The 11151-nt window shown below is 31.6% G+C and overlaps 1 pseudogene; it reads left to right on the top strand.

Moving 5' to 3' along the window:
- Positions 1-2063: 2063 nt before the first annotated feature.
- Positions 2064-5751, top strand: LOC125865746 (GDSL esterase/lipase At1g28610-like; annotated as a pseudogene).
- Positions 5752-11151: the final 5400 nt, after the last annotated feature.

Raw genomic sequence — 11151 nt, 5'->3', positions numbered from 1 at the left:
GCCCCTGCAAAGTAGTCCCCAATATAATATTGAATGTGAGAGATATTATGTGCAAGGATCTTTGGCAGTATTAATTTGTACAAAATAGTCACCATATAGGTTGGGCGAATTAATCTAGCACGTGAAAAATTTATCATACGAAAGTCTGAGGATGACAATTTATTTAGGAGAGTAGTCACATCATATACTTAATTATAAGCGTGATTTTAAACAAAAAACTTTAATATATACCATGTGGGGGTGGACTACGCTAAGATTGTGATATTTAAGGGGGTCGTTTGGTAGCTGGATAAGAAATAAGTTCTTCATATATTAATTTTCGTATAACTTATTTAATGTTTAGTAGGTAGATAGGAAAAGTTATTCATGTATAAAATTAATATGATATTTCGTTGACAATTTAAAATCCCGCATAACTAATACATATGTAAGTTGTGAGGAAATCTATGTATTGTTTTATGCAGATGAGAGATAAAATAGCTAATACATACATGAAATAATACATAGATTTACTCATAACTTATACGAGTAATATTTATAGGCTGAACTATTGGTGGCCCCCTAAAGTTGGCACCAATTTTAACTTAGACACATTAACTAAGCTTTGTTCATTTTAGACGATCATGTTGAGTCCACTGTGTCATTTTGACACTTACTAGTTTCTCCTAATTTGACACATTGGGTGTGTTGCACCCATTTTAAGCGCGTGAGGAGTGTTTTTTAAAAAATATATATTTTTTACCTTTTTCTTCTTCCCTCTTTATCCCTACCACTTATTCCACCTTCCACCATGAAAAATCATGATGAAAAACCTTACAAAATATGGAAAAAAAAATAAAATTATCACACTATTTCAAAAATATTTGCAAGAACAAAGTTTTAAAAATAATCACACTAATTTTGAAAACATTTATTCGAACAAAACACACTTTTTTTTTACAAAAAAAATATATAAGAAGAATGTCATATTTGTCAGAACTCACCTCACTATCGATAAAATGATTCTCAAAATCAAATTTACAACGAAAAATGAAATAAGAAAGATTAAAATCTAATGATTTTTTTGTTTTTAAAATGGAAGAATAACCAAAAAATGGTGGGAGGGTTGGGGAGGCAAAAATGACGGAAGTAAGGCTGATGGGGTGGGGTGATGTAAGGTGGGGGTGGAAGTGGTACAAAATCGGTAATTTTATTTATTTATTTTATTGAAAAATAGTTGTTTTTTTATAATTAATTTTAAAATTATTATTTTTACACTAAAATGCCACATGTCAACTTCTAGTTAGTCATCATGCCATGTCATTCGCAAGTGTATTACACACTCTTCATAATTTTAGTTGATTGTCAAAAAAAGGTCAAAATGACACAGCGGACCCCTACTTGAGGTGTTTAAAATGAACAAAGCCTAGTTGAGGTGTCTAAGTGAAAATTGGTGCCAACTTTAAGGGGATGTCGATGAGTTCCGCCATATTTATATTACTAATATCTGCATAACTTTTATTGTTGGGTAGTTGATTTGCCATGAATTTCCTAGCATAATTAGGTTTTCCTTTTCCTAATAAAAAATACAAAGTCCCTATATTTGGCTAGTCCTTTTACTTGTAGGAAAAAACTTATGACTTTATAAATAGAGACATATTCTTTCTAACTTGGTAGCATTCACAATGTAGTCCTAGAGGCTTTGAGAGTTTTGTGTAAAGGGGAGAATTTGTGAGACACAAGTGTTACGTTAACACTTGTGTGAACCTCTTTTGTATTCCGAGTGTATTGTAAAATGTGTGTACTCTCATATTTATATAGTGGATATTGCTCGTCTCCTCTTGTGGATGTAGGTTGATTGACCGAACCACGCTAAATATTTGTGTCTTCTGGTACATTTCTCGTTTGTTTTCTTACTCATGGTCTTAACTTCTGCATGACACTTAATTATTTCGATCCTAACGCTAACCAACTACCAAACGACCCCGTTAGTTGCCCCTGAATATTATAATGAAGTAGTATATAAAGTAACACTACTTGTTATCCTTAATTATATATGTATGTATATATATATCTAAGTTCAAATGGCTTCTTCTCAACCCATTATAATTTACTTTATTGGATTGAATTTTTCTTATTGCTAGCTTGTGCTACTAGTTGTTACACATCCATTTTTGGATTTGGTGATTCACTTACTGATACTGGAAACTTAGTGCACCTCTATCCACATGGTAATAAACCTCACATGTATTTTCCTCCTTATGGAAAGACATACTTCCATCATCCCACTGGTCGTTGCTCTGATGGACGTCTTCTCATAGATCTCATTGGTCGGTATTATTTACTTTTTATTTTACCTTTGTTAAACCAATTAGAAAGGAAAGTAAGATAAACGATTGAAACAGAGGTATGACATACATATTGTACTCAAATTTTGTAGCACAACATTATGGACTTCCACTTCCACCACCTTCACTTGATGGAAGAAATGTTCAAAATGGAACAAATTTTGCAGTGGTGGGATCAAGAGTAATGGATGCACAATTCTATGAGAAGAGAGGAATTTATGAAATAGTAACAAATGTTTCTCTGTGGGATCAATTGAATTAGTTTAAACAAATGCTTCCACATTTATGTCATAATTCTTCAGGTACCCTATTATATATATTTTTTTTATGTGTGTGTGTGTTTATGTGCTTAATTAATCAGAATAAATTATAATTTGAGTATCTAAATTAAGAGTATACATTGACAAGAAATTTACCTATTATATTCTGGTTGTTTTGGACAGGCTGCAAAGAGTTTTTAGAGAGCTCCTTATTTCTTCTTGGGGAATTTGGAGGCAATGATTATACACATGCACTTCTTTCACACAAAACTTTAAATGACATTCTTCCCATCATCCCTTTAGTTACCCAATCTATTGCCTCAGGTGCTCATGTAAGTCTAATTATTTATCTGATTTAAGTCCTCAGTATGGAAAAATTCTTGATACAGAGTATTTCTCCCTAAATGAGCTCTTATATGGCATGAATTCAGATTAGTCGGGCTCTAATGTGGGTACGAGATAATGAGTATGAATCTCCCTTTGCAGAAAAAAATATACTCTCTCCATTTAAAAAAGAATGGTCTAGTTTGACTTGACACAAAATTTAAGAAAATAAAAAGTTTTTTCAATCTTATAGTCCTAAATTAAAATTATGTCAAATGTATCTAAAAGATCCTTTAATCTTGCAGTTTTAAATATGTTAAAGGGAAAACTGAAATTAAAATGCTGCCAAAATTTCAACACTAGTCCCTCTTCAAAAATTTCAAATACTATTAGTAGATTTTATAAAAGTTTAGCTCATAAGTAACTTAATCCAACACTAGTCCCTCTTTATAATTAAATGTAATTTTTGTTAACTTAATCCAACACTAATCCCTCATTATAATTAAATGTAAATTTTTTAACTTAATCCAACACTATTCCTTCTACCGGGTATACATTTAATAACTGCATTGAAATTCACCTAATTTAAATTGTTGGTTCTATGCGTTTCCCATCGAGTTAAGGCATCGAGTGTTGTCCGCCTTGGAGCATGACAAATTAAAACTTGATAGTTATCTATTTATTGAATTTAGGAGCTAGTGGAGCTTGGGGCAAAGACAATAATAGTGCCAAGTGTGTTACCACTTGGATGTACTTCATCCTATTTGACAAATTTTGAGAGCTTGAATGAAGAAGATTATGATGAATTAGGTTGTCTCATTTGGCCAAATGGATTTGCTTCCTATCATAATGAACTTCTTCAAAAGGAATTACATCGACTTAGAGAGCTTCATCCTCATGTCAATATTATCTATGCTGATTATTACAATGCTTCTATGCAACTTTATCGAGCTCCTCGAAAATATGGTAAGTTTACTTTATAGTTGTTATAATCAGAGGCAGAGTCAAGACTTTCATTAAAGATCGCATTCAAAATATGAAGAAGTATATATATAAACCATGTATAAGAGGGTGTTTAGATTGACTTATTTTCAAGTGTTTTTTAGTGTTTGGGAAAGTAAAATATGTTTTTAAACACTTATTTAAGTAAAAAATAATAGAAAAATAAGCTAAAAGCTAAAACTTGGGTATCATGACCAACTTATGACTTTTAGCTTATAAACTTTTTTTGAAAAGTTAATCCAAACACCCTCTAAATAGTGTAATTTTCAGCTAAATGGGGGTTCGAATAAATCCATCGTCCCTATTTGACTCCACCTCTGAATGCCACTCAATGTTGTCGTGACAGGGAAAATATTCTCCATTTTTTATCAAAGGTCCGATCCATGGTTTAAGCCCCGAAAATAAAAACTACCTCTAGAAGCTAAGGGAGTGTGTTACTCTATGAAAGAGTGACTTTCTGGTGAGAATTCAGATTAATTGATCCTCAAAACATATGTTGAACATCAATGAAAAACAAATGAATGATAGTGCTAATACAGCTTTACACAATCAGTACAATTTAATATTGGTGCGGTATGGAGATAAGTATTCTTGTATCCTTAGAAAATAAACTTTCTTTAGTAGGAAATATTTCATCCTCTAAAGTAAAACGTTCTGACATGGATCCAAGTTAGTTGACCCACAAAGTGTATACCAAATATCGGATAAAAATAAAAATTGTGCAAACAAAGTTTTACACAACCAACAATTCAATTTGTTGTAGAAGGTTACTCACCTTATTTTTTTACAAGTTATAAGATTCACTAATTATAGACATTACTTTTGTTTGACATCAGATGATAGAGTAAAAAATTAAATAAATTGTATAGAAGTCCGGCTACTTTTTTTCCACGTACCGTTGAAAAATATATAGCAGGAACACAAATTTATAGGAAGAAGAACACTAAGATAAAGGTTTGATATTATGAAGAAGGCTTGAAATATGTGCGAAATGCTTTCCTAAAAATGATATTTGCTCTCTCTCATCGGCGAGATTGCTATGGGATATATGACAATTCTATGAATTTCTACACTAAGAAAATAGTGAAGAAATCCTATTGAAAAAAAAGGTATAATGCATGAGTACCCCCAACCTATGCCCGAAATCTCAGAGACACACCTAACCTTTACTAAGGTNAACTTATTTTATATATAATTTTCTATCCCTTTTCTACAGCGCGTGTTGACAATTTTTTCAAGGATAGTGCCACGTAGGCCGAAAAGGGGTAGAAAATTATATATAAAATAAGTTCGGGGGATAATAGGACCTTAGTAAAGATTAGGTGTGTCTCCGGGATTTGGGCATAGGCTGGGGGTACTTATGCATTTTCCCTGAAAAAAAAGATATTTTTGATTAAAGAACTTGTGCTAATCAAAGAATGAAAGGACACACCCTTTCATTTAAAAGATTCTAACTAGAGAATAAAAAGACACACAACGACTTCTACATTTAAATTACTTACTGTTAATAAAAGTACACACGTTAACGAAGACATGTGTGCTTATACATATAATTTTATAACCATGTGTTATATTTTGTAGGATTTTTTAAGGGTGTACTAATAGCATGTTGTGGAGGTGGAGGTCCTTATAATTTCAATATTTCTGCTCAATGTGGCACTTCTCAAGCAACAAGTTGTGAGGATCCTAACCAATATCTGAATTGGGATGGATATCACTTTACAGAGGCTGCTTATAGATGGATGACTAAAAGTTTATTGGAAGGCCAATTCACTTATCCTCCTATGAAGAATTTGTGTCTTTTTGATGTTATTGAGGCCCAAGTTTCCCAAATTTAAAAGGCCCCAAAATAGATCCCCGTAAAATATAAATAAAAAAGAGAAAATTAGGCGGATAAACAAACATATGCTAGTTAATTAATAGTTAACATAGCTATAGTTTAAATTAATTATTATTCGCCACTTATTTATGGGCATAATTATGCGGCCACGTCTGAATTGTATAAGCGTGTAGTTTTCGTAATTTATATAATATAACTTGTATAACATTTGTATAATGTAATTTCTATACTATAATTTGTGTAACTTTTTAAAGTTTAAATGTTTGTGTTTGTATAATTCTATCGAATTTTTGAATTTTTATCATATTTGTATAATTCTGAAATTTGTGTTACTCTGAAAACAGATCCAATTTTAGACGATCTACTATTGTATCCACATTTGTATAAATCTGTAATTGTATATTCTAATTGTATGTTTCTTTATTTTACTTATACAAAATATATAAGTACAAAATTTTACCAACAAAATTATACTTATACAAAATATATAAGTACAAATTAGTTGTTACTACTCACATAAAAAAAAATAGCTCTATATATGTGAGTTGCTTTGTTCCTTATAAAACTTTATCATTTGAATTGCATATGTTCATTCCCTTATTCTATTTACAGTAAAAAGTGGTAACAAAACCCTAGTATAAATGCAAACATTATATTCTTGAGTGATGGGAGCCTTAACCGTTACAAAAATGGCATACAAATTACAATACCCTTTTATTAACTTATTGATCATTAGTGGGATGTGATTAACATTCGACCAATTAAACTAATACTTGAATTTGTCACATGTCCCTAACCTTGATTCATGACTATTAACGAAAGACATTTTTATATTATTTTGCAAAGTATAGATTATGTAATACCCCGAAAATTTCTAAGTTAAGATTCAAACCATTCTTCATTTACTTGCAGGGTCATATCGGGTGATTCATCAATTACCCATATGTATAAAGGTAAATTCTTTAGTGTGGAAATGATTTGGATATGAATTAAGATCACTAAAATCCCCTAGCACAAAGTAGAGTCGAAAGTTTCCTTATCAATTTAAGTTTTGATGTAAGATTCTACTTTGGTAAACTTCAAACAACCATATCTCTTAGAATATAAAGAGTTACGTGACCTATAACCTGTCAAATTAAAGGTATTTGAATCTACTTTCCAACGCCACTAATTTTGCGTCAATCCAATTTCTGAGTAAAAAGTTATGACCATTTTAGTAACTGATACAGTGCAGTGACAAATTAGCCGACGGGAAAACATTAAAAAAGATCTTTTTGTTTTTTTAATTTCTTGACTAGTATAAGGCTCAAAACAATCAGATTTTCATCTTTTAATCCATCATTCTCGTCTCTCTCAAACCCTAGGGCAAAACCCTAAGGAAAAAAAATCAAAGTAGAAGACTTCATTCGAGATTCTTTCAAATTTTTTTCAAGATTCTTCTTCAAGGTAAGTCTTTATCCAAGAATTACATTCTTTTCAACTCAAATTCCTCCATACATTATGAATCACTAATGAAAATCATAATTCTTGGCCTTAGAGATTTCAAGAAACTAATTCAAGAATCTTAAGAAAGGTTTTCTTGATTGTTCTCCTTCAAGCTAGGGTTTCAAGGCTTCTAATCAAGTTCTTCTTCAAGATTATTCAAGAATATTGTTCTTTCAGGTATGTAGGACTATCATAGTGTTGGACTAGTTTGTCCTCATGCCTTACATTTACTTTCAAATCAGTAAAAGAGAAATGTAGGATTCTACCCCTAGATTTGAGGATTATTGAGATGAGTTGATTTTGAGTTCTTGAGTTCATGTTTATTTTTGAAATTCTATTCCTAATTATTAAATTGCTATATGTTATGCATTAAGATTCTTGAGTAGATCCGTTCATGTCTATAATTTAGCATGAACCCTATTTTGAGTTATAAATCTTGAGAAGCTTTTTAAAGCCAACACTTGAGTTTTAAACTTAGTTTTTGAGGAAGTAAAGATGAGTTTTGAGAAAGAGTTGTATTCATGGGTTTCTATATGGTTATTGAGGTCCTCGAGTTGAGTCGTTCATACCCATAATTCTACATGAACCCTATGAATTGAGTTATAAGTTTTGAGAGTTTTTGAAAGTCAATCATTGTGTTTCAAACTGAGTTTTGAGAAAAAGTTTAAAGGTTCTATTTCATAAAGTCTTAAGATTTTCTAATGTTATTTTATTCATATATATATATAAGAAGTTCATTCTTTGTAATGGGTGAATTGAGCAAAAAGTTATATTAATTATTTTGGGAGCAGTATCTAGCACCAAGTCTGTTATGATTCGGAAGTCCCACGGAACTACGTAACAGGATAGGATATCATTTTTATTCTTCATGCAACTCATCACCACCTCTGAGAAGGCATATAGTTGGATCCATAGTCACGATATCATCATATACCCCCGGCAAGGTATAAGATGGATCCTTACAATGTGCGGCGGGACGTTGTATCATTGCTAGGCACATGGTAATGGTTGTCGGTTAGAGAAACTCCCCACAAATAAAGTATATTATTTTCATGTTGCTTTCATTGTATATTTTATTGTAAAGCTTAAATGTTTTTCACTTCATGTTCATGTATTGATTCAGATGAGTGAGTTGCTTCTAGTAATTCAATTCAGTTATTTGTTTACTCAGCCATATTACATACTTGTACATTCCATGTACTGATGTCATTCGACCTGCTTCTTTTTATGATGTAGATATAGGTGTTCGTGATTATCAACATGCGCTTTGTTGAGATCACTCTACACTACAGTTAGCTTTGGTGAGCCTCATTGTATTCCAGAGGAATTCACAGTTACTTTCTAGTTAGTAGTTTTAAGGTATCATGGGTCTTGTCCCGACATCCTTTCTTAATAGTAGAAACTTCATAGATAGACAGTTTTGGAGAGTCTTTCAATTTCAGATATTTTATTTAAAACTTATGTTTCATAGTTGGTATATTCAGAGAGTTTTGAGATTCAGTAAACTGTTGTTAAACACTTCTTCCAATTTGATGATTATGTATGCTTGAGTTCGTCTTCCGCTTGTAGTCAGTCAAGATGAGGATTCGCTTGAGTGCCAGCAATAGTTCTCGAGTGTCGGCCACATCTAGGGTGTAGGCTCAGATCGTCAAAGATTATGCGCAACTTTGACCATATTTTTATCTTTTCCTTTCACTGACTATGTTGCATCCTCCAAAAACATCCTTATAGAACCACCTTCTCACCAAAAAATCTTTCTTGATCGTAAAATACTTTCACAAGAAAAAAAGAAGAATGATATTTACATGCTATCAAAAGTTTACATAATCGTCTCAAATATTTATATTAAATCAATAAAGATAAGATATATGTCTTATGTATATATACAATTTTTTGACATTTAACTATGATTAAGTGATACACATTTTGATAGTCGTAAATTCGCGCCTTTCGTAATAGAAGATTAGATTATGTAAAACAATTACTTGTTAATTAATTCTTGAAAATTACTTATTTAGTTTGATGTAAATACTAAGTACTCAATAGAAGTAAGTATTGTGATGGACTTCTCTTTTGTTTTCCAACCCCTTTATTAATGAAAAACTACCTTATTAGATATATATATATATATTAATTTTACCTATATTATTGAGAAAGAGTACACCTAAATATATTAAAACAGGGAGAGAGGCGAGTGACACGTTGTTGACACCCAATTTTGGACCTCCACAATATATATTAATCATCGAGCTTCTTAAATTCCAAACAATTTGAAATAATTAACTTTATAAAATTCATTATAGTTTTCAAATTATTTTAAATAGTTTTGTCACTTTTTAATTTTTTAAAATAATATATATGTTTTAAATAATCATGTATATAATTAGTATATTTTATGAATATTCGAAATTGAATTAAAAAGATTTTAGTTTTAGTTAAATATTTTGTCAATTAGTTTGGTTTAAGTAATAGTTTATATTTTTAAATTAATTAGTTTATAATTAAGTTAATTATTTTATTTTGTTAAGATGAGAAGCTCATAAATTAATTATACTAATTCATCTTATTTATTTTTAACCGAATTTTGCAAATGAGTTCAATTTGATTAAGTTCGTAATCTCAATTGGCCAATTACAATTCAATTTGACCAAATTAATAATTCACTTGGCCATATCAAAAGACTAAAGTTTTGGACCCTACTTCTAATTTCCAGCAGCCCATATTTTCAATATGCTCAGCCCATCTGTCCATTTTTTCTCATTCCATTTTATTTCCCAACCAGCAATACATACAACAGTCCAACTTATCAAAGATTCCCAGCCCAACATACCAAATACCCATCAACAACAATAAAATATTCCCACCAGCCCACCGTCCCTTAATCCGACCCCACCCATGCGTCTTCTTCCTGGTGAAACCAGCGAAAAACAGCAAACCCAGAAAATGGACCAGTACAGCGATCCAGCGAATCGCAGCCCAGACCCGAGCCCAGCTCGCGCGTCTGTCTCCCTCTCTTCCTTATCCTTATCCGTTTGAAAAATTTTCCAGGTGTCGTAATCTCATTTCGATTTCGTCCTGCACCAAATCAGACGGCTATCTTCAAAATTCGTTGGAAATTTGTACTCATTCGAGTCAGCAACCTTATCCTCTCAAGATTTCAAATTTTGAATTTCAAATTCCATCAAAATTTCATCCGGTTCCCCCCACCCCCGAAAACAACGTCAATTTTCCCGTATAAATACTCTCCCCTTATTCTTTGTAAAAGGTCAAAAAAAAGGTTGGAAAAAAGTCTACATTAGAGACTAAAAATACAGCAAATTACTAGTCACACACCGCCATATACATACCAAGGAAATAGGTTTCGAAAGAGACTTGAAAAATTCAAATTTTACTTAGTCCCTTCCTAATTCACCTCTGCTCGTTTCGTCGAAATCTCTGGAATCGCATTTTTGGTGGTGGAATCGTCCTCTCTTGCTCGTTGGTCTCAAATCGCTGCCCCAAAAAAGGTAATCTCTTTTTTTTCTTTTAATTTTGTGAACATGTTGTTGTTGTTGGTTTTCTGATTTCCTTAGTGGTGATATTGAGTTTTTGTTTTAGCATTTGAATATAGCTGAGTGTCATTCCTCTTTCTGATAAAATATCTTGTTGTGTTATTGATCTAGTTTAAGCTATGTTCGGATTAAATCTTCCTTGTTTAAGATAAGATTGTTTATTGTTTGAATATTTTGGTGTTGTAGGGATTTTTCTTTTTGTCAATATATCTTCTTTGATGATTTTTTAGCTTAGTTAAGGTTTCGTCGAGTTCTCTTCCTAGTGGAATTGATTCAAATCTTCGTTGGATGTAATACATTGCTTAGCTTCTATCTTATATGATTTTATGCTTTGTTGGTTCATATTGTGTCCACATTTCTCA

The sequence above is a fragment of the Solanum stenotomum genome, chromosome 5 (assembly GCF_019186545.1).
Source record: "Solanum stenotomum isolate F172 chromosome 5, ASM1918654v1, whole genome shotgun sequence".
Taxonomy (NCBI): Eukaryota; Viridiplantae; Streptophyta; class Magnoliopsida; order Solanales; family Solanaceae; genus Solanum; species Solanum stenotomum.
Note: the sequence above shows the minus strand (reverse complement) of the source record. Positions and strands in the feature narration are given on the sequence as shown.